The sequence below is a fragment of the Arvicanthis niloticus genome, chromosome 30, assembly GCF_011762505.2.
Source record: "Arvicanthis niloticus isolate mArvNil1 chromosome 30, mArvNil1.pat.X, whole genome shotgun sequence".
Lineage (NCBI taxonomy): Eukaryota > Metazoa > Chordata > Mammalia > Rodentia > Muridae > Arvicanthis > Arvicanthis niloticus.
Window position 1 is genome coordinate 19,376,529 of NC_133438.1, and position 12,537 is coordinate 19,389,065.

A 12,537-nucleotide genomic window follows, 5' to 3' on the forward strand; every position below is an offset into this window, starting at 1 on the left:
TTTTCAATGACAGGAATGGTAGCAATAGGAAGAGAACAGAAAGGTGTTTAGACTCTCTCTCATAAGGTCACACGGTAAGCACTTAGAATACCTGGCAACACATAGTAGCTGCTCAATAAAGCCACCAGGTGCTGGAAGTGACTCTCCTGGCTCAGCTGGTTAGTTCCTAATGATTGTTTGGAGGGAAGGGAAGTGCCTATCCAGAGCAATGATCAAAGGCTAGCAGAATGCTTTCTGGGAATTGTGTCAGTAGTAGCTTGATTTGGGAAAGAAGTGAAGAGCCAAGCTGTGGAGAGCCTTAGTGGTAGACAGGACTTTATACTCCACTAACTAGAAACATTCTGGAGATCAGAGTACAGCCCCACCAGTAAGGTGAGAATTCTGTTATTTTTCTCTCTTTGACCGCCTTACTTGCTTTTTTAAGAGTCATTTTTTTTTTATTCAAAATCCAGTGTGAAGTTAAAATTAAAGTTCTTATATTGGTCTTGGTTTGAGGAGATAGGGAGCCTCTAGATGGTAAAGTCACTTGAAAGACAGTTTCCCCAACCCCCACTCCCACCCCAATCTGGTTGGTGGATTTTAATCTCTTATTGTGGGTTTTGGAGGCAGAGGGTATTTCTTTGCTTGTTTCTTCCTTATTGTTTTTTCCTTGAGATCAGGTCTCATTCTGTAGAATGGGCCTGGTATTCATGCAGTAATACAGGCAATCCTCCTGTCTCAACCTATCAAATCTGCCATTACAGGAATAAGCCACCACACCTAGCTAGAGTACTGTTTTCAGAGGATGTGAAGTTTGACAAGGACAGAGATGTAGAGACACTGGGAAAAGATAGAATAGTTTGGACCCAGAACATCTGAGATCTCCCCCAGCAGGCTGGGAGGATCATCTGACCATTGCCAGTGCCTTATGGTAGATCTTTCAGCCTGATCCCAAATAGCAATCACTCCCAATCCTGATTCCTGTGCTCATACACTCATGCACTGCCTTTGTTCCTTGTGGTCGGCTTGTAGCCTTTGAAACTCTGTGGTATGTGAACAGCTTTAATACTTCAGGCTGGTTTTGTTTATAGGTAAGTCATAATTAATCTTGTTTTGAAGCTCTCTCCATGTTCTAAGTACTTGAATTGTTTTTAGTGTCAAGGGGTGTTTGTAGGATGGAACGGAATCGTGTACATAAAAATGCATCCAGTTTTCTGTAAAGAGAGGTGGTTTTTGTATACAAATACAGATGCTTCTTTGTCATTAATGGTTTCAGATTTCAAAGAAACACACATTTACACAACAACATTTTTCAACTGGTTCCAAGGCTCAAACTATATCCAAATTCCACGGAAGAAACTGAAGGGCCAGTTTGCTTCCTTAGCACAGTAATACGTTCTGGTTAAAAAGAAACAGGGCAATGGCTATAGAAAGGAATGTTTTAGTACCTTTGCCAAGAGTAAAGCTTAAAAGGAAGAAAAGACCAATTTTCTCCTCGTAAATCTTTCTCTCAATAGCCTGGCCTTTAAGGTTTTAGTTGCACTGATATAGTTTCGAACTCCTGACGGCTGTCTTCAGCTGGGCTCTGCACATCACGCTGGAGGCAACACTTTGGGTACCTGAACAAGGAAGGACTTCTATAATCATGCCACTTATCTAAGTCCTCAACCTTCACACTGCTGTCAGTGTGGGGCATATCAACCAGAAACACCAAGGAAAGCAATTAGAAAGCCAGGGCATAACAAAGTATATCAAAGCAAGACTCTAGTCATTAAAATACATCTAGAATTTTCTACCTAGATTATACTTTGGTACATATAGCTACAAAATATTTTATCAATATTTTATTTGTCTTTAAAAAATATGAGAATATATTATTGTCTTCTGATTGTAAAAGAGACATATCTTTATTAGAACTTTATAAAGTCCATAAAAATATGGAAAAGAAAGCTTAGCTTCCAAGTAGACCAGGATTATCCTGTACATTATTTCCTACTGATTTTACTTTCCATTCATCTGTATTTTGCTTGTTAGAAGTTGGAATAATGTCGCATGTGCATTTTTATATCTCTAATATTTTCCTAATCACAGCACAAACCCATTATCACATCATTACTGTTTAAGATTATTCTAATACTGGTAGCAGTCTGTTGTACAGTCAGGTTGTGAGACCTTCAGAGAAGGAACATAGTCACACTGCCAGAGTTGAAATTGGGCTCTGTGGCTCTCCAGTAAAGTTCTTTTGTCTGGCTTTTTGTTTTTTTGCTTAATCTCTGTACTTGACTGCTAAAATTGAGAAAATAGAGTTGACAGGATTGTCATAAAGACGAACCGTGTTGGCGTCTATTCATCACAGCCTTTAGATCTCGGCCTGTTGCAAAATAGCCACTTTGCCTTTTGCATGGCTCATACTGTGGTAAGCCACTTGTTATTTTGATCAATAAAACTAAAGTTGTTTATATCCATCCAGTCTTGGAAATTGAGCTCAGGGTCTTATACATCCTAGTTAGTAAGCCAGTTAGTTACACCCTCAGCCCTGTGATTCTTTTATCTGCCAGACTGTGCCCTTAGGATAATGTCTTAGCTGTGGAACTACAGAGTCAAAGAAATTTAGTATGTGACTACACAACAAAGTGGAAGGGGTGTGAGATTTCCCCTTTCCGTTTCAGTCTGCAGGCTTACCTACTTCAAAGTGCTATTTATAGCACTTGGAATACATATTTAAAACATTTAATAATAAAATTACAAGAAATCTTACTTTAGTTTGCATTTCTTGGAATACTATTTTAAAAATTCTTTTAAAATATATTTTATCCATTTCCCCCCTTGGTAAATCGTCCACTTATTTCTTTTGCTTTGTAGAAATTCTTGGCATATTGAAGTGTCAACTTGTGATTTGTTATGTTTTAGGCAGCTACTTTTCTTAAGTTAAAAAAAAATAGAAGGTGCTTCTTGTGGTCTATGTATTTATTTTTTTAAAGCTGTGTTTGCTGGTCTCTCTGCATTATTTTCTGTAGCTTTAAATGTGACAGAAATCAAATGATATCACCCCTTCGCCCCGTTTTCTTCTAAGTTTTTATTAAACTCTAGTTTAAGTATGTAGTGACAATGGTTTGAGACAAAGATGAGTACCATATGCTCTTTCTTTTCCCCTAGGTATTTTAAGGATAGTCTAATTTGCATAATCTAAACTGTCTCTAAGCTCACAACTCTAAACTTCCAAGTTCTGAGATCACAGTCATGTGCCACCACACCAAAGTAGTTAACCACTTTCGTTTTGTTTTTGTTTTTGTTTTGTTTGTTTTTTCAAGACAGGGTTTCTCTGTGTAGCCCTGGCTGTCCTGGCACTCACTCTGTAGACCAGGCTGGCCTCGAACTCAGAAATCCGCCTGCCTCTGCCTCCCAAGTGCTGGGATTAAAGGCGTGTGCCACCACTGCCCGGCTAGTTAACCACTTTCATAGAAACATTTATTAGTTAAGGCTCTGATTTTTGCCAACATGATACAGCCTAGAGTCATCTGAGAAAAGGGTAACACAGCTAAGGAAGTGACCCATGAGGCTGGCATGTACGTAAGACTGGAGGACATTCCATTGGTTGATGATTGATATGGAAAGGTTCCAACGCACCATGAGCAGTGCCAACCTTGGGAAGTAGTCCTTAGGTTTATTAAAAGCTCAGAGAGCAGGCTGTAGGCACCAGTAACATGCCTTAAATCCCAGTGTTTGGAAGGCAGAAAAAGGAGAATGTATATGACTTGAGATCAATCTGGCCTACATAGCAAGTTCCAAACCATCCAAAGCTGAGACCCTATCTCAAACAAACAAACAAACAAACAAACAACAATCCCTCCCCAAATACACAAAAACCATCCAACAAAACAAGCAACAGAACAAAATGAAGTAAACTGAGCAAGCCAGGAAGAGCAAGCTAAGAAAAGCAAGCAAGACAAGCAAGCCAGGGAGCAGCATCTCCCACAGCCTTGACTCTGGTGCCTGACTCTTGTGCATTGTGTACCTATTATCTTTGTATTATTCAAATGCTGGTTTCTGTACCCCCATATCTTGCAATTCTTTTTCTAAGAATCTCCTGCCTCAATGTTATATAAACATTGCTCTCCAATTATTCCCTGATTACTCAATAAAGTAGCTGATCAGCCAATGACTGCAGGGGAGAGAATAGGGCAGGACTTCCACAGGGGAAAGGGGGAGAGAGAAAGTGAGGATTCAGTTCATGGAAAGTGTCCAGGAGACACCATGAGAAAACAGTTAGAGTCCAGATTGCCAGGTCAGTACTAAAATGCAAGTATCATTGGGATTTTGACGGGGGGGGGGTAGCCAAATTCTTCTAGAGGATTATAATAGAGTAATACTGCATAGCTGTTGTGTCCCTACAACTTGTTAAACAAATATAATAGTCCAGGGTCAATTATTTGAGAGATAGCTGGGTTAAGAAGAAAACAAGGTGCCTCTACTTCCAGCCATGGCTTCTCTCAGTGATGGGCTGTGATGTGGAAGAATAAGCTGACAGAAACCCCTTGATCCCAAGTTAATTCTGACCATGATCTCTATCACAGGAATAGAAAGCACATCAAGGCACTTTCTTTTCTTTATAAACTTAGGGACTCTTCTCAACTGTTTTATATATATATATAAATATATATATATTGGAAGGATGTAATGCACTGTTTCTGGAGTAGTTTCCTTCCATACTTGTCATTTTAGTATTGTAACTTTACACTCTTGTGTTTCTTCACACAACTCAGACTACTTCATTTTGTGTCAGAAGTTACGGCTAAGACGTTCTCAGATCAAGTTCTCAGATTTTTTCTAACCTCCCTTTTCTGCTAGTCTCTCCTACACATTTGAAAAATCAAATTTTTACCTTCAGCATCCTTTTGTGTCTGGCCTTGTGTCCCAGTCCAAGCTATCGAGACGTAACTAGAAATAAATCCTATTCTGGAAAGCTTGTGAGATGTCGTGGTCTGCGTTGTGTAATAGACTGTATGCCGTCTCTTATAGGGAGACAACTTACAGCCCCACTGTCATTCTTTTCTCCTAACAGATCACAAGCAGGAGATTTAAATGCTCCATTTCTTGTGGCATGATATTCCTCAAACCGTGAGAGGTACAGAGAGGAGTCTCTGGGCATTCAGAAGTGGCTTCCTGTACACTACGAGATGTAGCCCATGTAGTAGCTTGTGGAAGAACATGAATATCAACTTTGACATTGTTTAAGCCAGCATGCTCAATGCTGAAATGAGCACACAAGGATGCTGTCCCCTCTTCTTTATCTATGTGCCTCGCATGTGCTGTGTAAGAAAGTCTACTTCTTAGAATTATCAACTGTTTTATTTCACTGCACAAATAGCTCAAAATGTAGAGTGCATCTTGTTGGATTCAAATGATTCCCTTCAATACTTCCAAAAGATGCACTCTTTACTTTCATCTTTGAGAATGGAGTACCGGGTAAGAGTCAAACATGTGTGGGATGGGCTGTGCTCAGTCCACCCAGTCCTCTGCCATTAGAGTTCTGTGCTGTGACAAAATATTTGACAAAAATCAACATTTAGCCTTGAGGTTTCATTTAGACATAAGGTCTCAGTAGAAGAGATATTCATAACTAGGTCAATGTCAGGTTCTGCCTACCATGGTCTCAGTCCAGCCTCAACTACAAGGTAAACTGATATGTTTAAATCTGTGATAGGTAGAAGTTCCTTCTCTTTTGCATTCCAAGGTGTTACTTGGCTTCATTGTTTTAGAGCTGAGGTAAAGCACAACATCAAGGTGGGAACATGGGATGGAACAAAGCTGGTCACCTTCTGTCAGCTGAGGAGTAGACAAAAGAAAGAGAGAGAGGCATGGTGTCTAGATAGACTGGTCACAGGCTGGCCATAGTAGCCCCACTATCACCTGACCCCAGCTCCTAAAAGGTTGTACTACCTCTCAGACACTTCAGTTCCAAACACAGTATCCACACATATGGAGACTACAAACAAGAAGTGTAACTGTGGGCTGGCAAGGTGGTTCAGTGGGTAAAGGCACCTGCTACCAGGTCTGATGGCCTGAGTTTGATCCACAGGATCCACGTGGTGAAGAGAATCAACTAACTCCTACGAGTTGCCCAATGACTTACACAGGTACACTGACATGCACAGACTTCTGCTCCCCTTACTAAGATAAAGAAGTGCAAAAAAATAAATATGACTAACGCTACAGTTGGTTCCATGTTTTGGGGAAACGCACAGGCAACGAAACAGCACCTAAGAGCTGCCTTTCGATGCTCTCTTTCCATTTGTGTCTTTTCTCTTTTATTCTCATCTCCACTAAGTTTCTCTCTTGCCAGCCCACATGGATTAGTCACTACTGCCAAATTCTCAGTCTCTATTGTCACTGTTTGGCAGTCATTTGATGTCTGTAGTAGCTGAACTTTAGTTGGATAATTCACATTTATTATGAAAAAATTTTATATTATTTTTTCTCATTTCTTTTTCTTTTTTGCCAATTATACAATGAGCACTGGAGAGGAACTTGCCTTCTACATGAAGTAGTTTTGGCAAAAGCAATTTGATATGTGTGTGTATCAGTGTATGCATATATGTGGGTATTATATGTGTTTGTGTGGGTGTGTGCACATGTACGTGAAGGTGAAAGAACATGGTGCCAGCATCACATTAGGCTGAGATGCCGGGTCAGAACAGCCGATTCATCACACAGTGGCAGAGAACCAGACAAGACAACAGTCTTAGTCATGATTGCAGGTGGCCGGAGTGGAATTTGGACTGAGCTGCAAAACAGACGATTTGCTCAGTTCAACCTTAAAAATGGATCAGCCATCCACTTTCCCATGGTCTGTCCTGAGAGAATCCCCAGTGATAATGTGTTGCAAGGATAAAAATTAGTAATGTATACTCCTGCAAGATGGCCCTGGGTCAACATGCTGTCCATCTGTGTCTGCACAACATTTGAAGACTTCCCAAATGAAAATGTAAAAGTTGACATGAGGGAGAGCTAGTAAGACACTGGGGCCACATTCTGAAGCTTGTCAGTGACTGCACGGCCATGCCACGGTGGCATCTTGTCTTGCTTTAAGTTCATCGCAAACTAGTTCCCCAGACATTAAAGCCCCCGTTGGCGGAGAGGATGCCTAAGGATAGTGTTCTGCTCAGAGTGTTGTTCTCATGTGGGAGGAAAGCTTGAAACCCAGCTTTGTAGCTGTGGGCTCAATGTTGAAATACTTACTAGAGTTGAGGTATTTATCGATCTTCTCCTTAAGTTTTGAAAACAAACCACTCAATTGCAAAGCCTTTCCTGAGGTGGATTTCCATAGGGTGTGGTCAACTTTCTGGAAACATTAGATTGGATTTAAGAGTTTTGAAATCTGAACTTCAAACTTTCTGGGTTTCCATTTGGCTTCAAGTTGTCTTTCAAATGTCTTATTATTGATCACTCCTACTCCACCTTCTCAAGAAATCAAAACATAACAAGGAGGCAGGTATACTATGGAAAGTGGAGCCACCTGGAACTCATTTCATGTGGAGGGTATATCTTCCATGTTAAGCCAAGTTATGAAGCACTCTAACCTAGTTAAAGTTTGGGGGGAAAACTTTTGCTTGGATTAGAATCTTAATTATTTAAATCTTTTCTCCCCTTCTCTTCAAAATACTTTAAAATGTCTCTGGAGGGAACTAGCACTGCTCTTTGGAAACTTTATAGGGTTCAAGTGTTTTCAGCCACCCATCTGATTTTGAGAGAATTCTTTCTTTCCCTTTCTACCCCTCCCTGTACCTGTTTTGAACGCCTGCTACTGAATGCTCACATTTTGAAGGCTAAGGCAAGCCCTGCTCTACACCTCATTCCCTTGATATGCACACCACAGCTGGCTTTTCCTCTACCCAGATTTTTTTTTTCCACAGCAACCACAAGTGTTTAACATCCATCTTTACCTTTTTTCCCCCTTTGGTCTTCAAGCCAGGTGAGCTATAAATTGAGGTAAAACATATAGCTGGGTCAACAAAAGGGGGAGGGAGATAAAACCATTTCCTATCATTTTTCACAAGGGTTGAAAAACACAATTGGCTCTGTGTGTGTGTGTGTGTGTGTGTGTGTGTGTGTGTGTTGGGGATGGTGAATAACACAGGAAGCAAGATTGCACATATAAATTAAATATTTTCACCCCAGCTCTTTTTCAATAGCCCAGAGATATTATGAATGTGTGTTTTGGAAGGGTTCAGCAAGCACTCCAACAGTAAACGCCTTCCTGTTCAGTGTGTTCGAAGTCAGGCTGTCTTCTGGGGTTGCTTTAAAAATATGTGTGAAATATGTACTTTTATTTCAAGCCAAGTCAAATGTTTTCAATCATTCCCCCCACCTTTGCTTGCTTCTCGTCTTTTCCTGTCATTTTTTTGCCCCCCAGACAGTAAAATATACCCTGAAATGTGTTTTTATTTTCCAAAAGGAAGTTTGGCGATTAATTATGAGTTACATGTAAACATATATTATTGCCCTCAAAGGTATTCACCACAAACCTGGCCAGTGTCACTCCCAGCTGGCATTCCTGAGCATTCAGTCTCGGGCAGTGGAAGTCAGAGAAACATGCAAAGAAACCAGGTATTTGGCTCAAGCACAACGGGGAACCAGGAGATAAGTGAGGGTGAGAAACGGTCTATAACTCTACACCAGTGGCTATGAACCTATAATTCCCAAATTGTTTGTGTAATTTTCTATTTCTACCACATCAGAGACAAATATTATTTTGTACTGCATGTTCCCTGTGGACCCTTTTTTTTCTTCATCAGCAAGGTCCAATTAAGATGCCTGAAAGGAAAATAACATACCTGGGGCCATGAGACCTGGCAAGAGAGACCACAGATGTGCACAGGAGGAAAATATAGACCTCTGGTAGAAGCCACAGAGTCCCACTGCAAAATGTTACTCTGATGTTGATAGAATATATATATATATATATATATATATATATATATATATAATCAAGTGGCCTAATGAGAGGAAATTCTGTGATATTCAAATTCAAAATCATCTGTCGAGGAAACTTTTATGTTTGGTCCAGGCTGCTGAGGTTTGCAGATCTGTACAGAAGGTCTTGGGTGGGGGCTTTGTGTTCCCAGCTTTCCCTTTGATGAAGCCTGTTAAAGTTGAGGAATGATCTTAGATGGCTGTATTTACTAATAGTTCCAAGTGTCAGAGTCGGTCTCTTCCAAATTTAAGTTTTATTTAGTGTAACTGATTATTTATATTATTTTTATGAATTATATGGCTTGTGTAGAGGTAGGGAGGGGAAGCCAACCTTTCAAAATAAATATCCATGGGTAATTTATTCAAAGAATGTCTCTTGACATGTGATTGTAGGTTTTTAGTGTTTGTTGTTTTCAGGTAAGTTTAACTCAGCAAACACATATTAAACGATTGCCTGTGCGAAGCTCAATGCTAGTTGCTGTTAACAGCTGCTAAAGACCTGGAAGTCGTTCAGCTTGACCTGGTCCAACACTCCTTTATTATGAAACCTCTCAGAAAAAGATGGCTATGAGAGAACTTTCTCACCAGGGTAACTGGCATTTAGTTATTTTTTAAAAAACAAGCAGCTAGCCAGATAACATCTTGTAAAGATGATCATTTTGCAGCCTTTTGGCAAATTTATGTGCCTGAAACTCAGTAGTGAAAGACTGGAAACTTGGCTCATTAAATATCTCAAACAGGGTAGAAGTGTCATTTCTACAGTGGGCTAGAGTTTGGGAATCTTACAGAGAGCCGAGAGATAGGGAGGACCATACACAAGTTGGAAGGATGAAGTCAAGCTGTCAGAATAGAGACCTGATGTCATCCTATAAAAATTCCTTAAGAATCAATAATAGAACTATTGAAACTAATTAAGGAGCTCAGTCCAATGTCGCAGTCCCTCACTGTGCTCAGCTAAGGGGTTGCCCTCAGCAATGGGCGAGATGTGTGTATGGAAGGTCTCCTCACCCTGTTAGAAATGGTTTCATTTACTGCCATCATGATCACTTTAATATATTAAAATTCTAAGGAAACTTTAATAATTACAAATTTTGCCAAAACTCCTAATACTTGTAAGCAAGTTTAAGTTGAACATTCCTAACCTAAAAAAATACAAAATTTGGGGCCGGAAAGATGACACAGTTCATAAAAGCTCTTGCACAGCAAGTATAAGGAACTTCCTTTGATCCTAGAACCCACATAGAAAGCCTGCAGTAGTTGCATACCTTTAACATCAGTACTGTAGTGGGCAGAGTCAGGAGTGTCACTGGGCATTTCTGGTTACCAGCTCAGCTCCAGGGTTAGTGAGAGAACCAGTCTCAAAGAAATAAAGCAGTTACCGACCAGGACACTTGATGTCCTTCTCTGGACTATGTGTGACACATGTACACATACACATATGTATAACATACATGCTTGTATACACACACACATACTTGTATACACACACACACACGTATACACGTATATATGCATACATATACAAATACCTTAAATGCTTCAAAACCTAAAACATTTTAAGCACTAATGAGATGCCACAACTAGAAAATTTCACATTTCTCTCACATGGAATGACGGGTCACTGTGGAAACCTAGGTACCATAGAAATCAACCTGAAATTAGCCTCAAGCTACGTGAATAAGGTACATTTTAAAGTAAGGGAATCTTGTGTTTTTTTTAAATTGAGATTTAATTCCTAGATATATTTATTATGTATATGTAAATTAAATATTCCAAAATCCGAGAGATGCCTGAAATTACAAACATGTCTGGTCCCAAGAATTTTGGATAAGTATTCGGCCAAGTGTCACCTTGCATCTCAGTCACTCTTCAGGTTGGCCGTATCCTGAGAGAGGATCAGAGTGGGTAAAAAAAACTAAAAAAATAGGAGAATTAGTATCCCATGTCACATGTGAATTCTGAGGGGTGACCAGGACGTAGGGAGGCTTGAAAGAAGGGGCAGAGGAATAAAAAGATATACTGTAGACTTTCGTTGTTCTTTATGAAACCTATGAGCCACATAAACTGATTGTTGAAACTACAGTTGAATGTGGAAATGAAGTCCTCACAGATGTGCTTTCTCAAGAAGAGGTAATACTTAATAGACTAGGCTTCTCATCCCATGTGACTAAAGTCCCTTTAAGAAGATGGCCACTTACAGATGCAGAAGTGGGAGGAGAGGGTCACTGAATGTGTACAGCAGGCACACTGGGTTTCTGCCGCCATGTTTCTAGAAGCCAGGGAGAAGTGAGGAAAGTCTCCCTGGCAGACCTTAGAGAGAACATAGTTCTGCTTAAGCTGTGGGGATGAGTTTTCAAGCCTGCAGAGCTGTGACAGTCCATTCTGCTGTTTTAAGGTCTGTGGTACTTGGTTGCAGCAGTCCTCAGAGACCTATACAGAAAGAAACATCAACACTGAATGTCTGACCAGGTACCCAGGTAGCCCAGGAGCCCACCCCACACCCTCAATCATTGCTGTTTTTCATTAATTTGCCAGATGCATAGACGGTATCCAGCCCCACGGGCTGAAGGCCAAAGACAACGTTTGCAATAGCTTCTGTATTTGAAATATCAAGTAACACCCCTACAAAGTAATATTTTATCGAATTTGCTAACATTGTATCCAGTTTCTGGGAAGCTAATAATTGTATATTTTTGTTCCTTTTGGGAAGACAGTGATTCACTTAGTGTGAGCTATGCTGGTATTATGTAACTGTATTTACATTTGTCTACCATGATAGGAAAAACTATCAGGACTTCCAACATCAGTCAATTACCCAGGAATTTTTCCCTTTCATACTGATTCTCATTTTTTGTATTTAGTTTTGATTGTAGTTTGTCCAACTTTAGGAGATCACTATGCTGCCTGACTTTAACACAAAATATAATAAACAATTTAGTCCAAAATCTGCTTTTCACATACAGTTCTCAGAAAGGAAGTAACTATACATTTTCTTGACTGGATACTTAAAATATGATTTTTTTTATTCTCTCTTATCATGATAAAAGAAAAGATTTTAGACGTATCAGAATCTCTTGGGAAGTCTTGCTGTCTGCCTTGCTTTCCCTCAATCTCTTTGTATTCCTCATTTACTCTCTTTGGAGGGAAGATCTTTAATGAGCAACTAGTGTTTGGAAATCCAAAAATCGAAAAATATGGAATACCACTTTCCCTTGGTGGATATGACTTTAAAAGAAAGAGAATTTTAATTTTTAAAGCTAACACTTTAAATGACGTCTTTCCTGTTCCAAGCAGTGCACAATGCCTTAACGTGTATTTGAACTTTGTAAAATCTCAATGCTGAGTTGAAAGGGATTTCCATATTGGCTTTGAAGGCGAAAGCGAAGTAGGTTTCCTCAATGGAGCAAATCTAGAAAAGGGGCTTTATAGACCGGATTCTATCATCTTACAATTGCAACATGGCTTTCATTGAGTTTTTTTTGACGTAACCTAACTATTACCCGCTTTGAATATCCCACATTTTTAAAAAAAAAAAAAAAAAAAAAAAAAAAAAAAAAAAAATCCCATAGAGACCAAGATGCTCCA

General features: G+C 39.7%; 1 long non-coding RNA gene across 3 annotated transcripts in view; it reads left to right on the forward strand.

The window, feature by feature from the left end:
- Positions 1–266: 266 nt before the first annotated feature.
- The window catches only part of LOC143441003 (uncharacterized), an 85,317-nt gene continuing 73,046 nt past the window's right edge, over positions 267–12,537 (forward strand). For 2 of the 3 annotated variants that reach the window (XR_013108266.1, XR_013108265.1), the window contains exon 1: positions 271–372. This is a non-coding gene — a long non-coding RNA (uncharacterized LOC143441003). Of the gene's footprint in view, positions 373–1,011; positions 1,071–12,537 lie in introns of all 3 variants that reach the window. The other variant, XR_013108267.1, reaches the window with a different exon arrangement.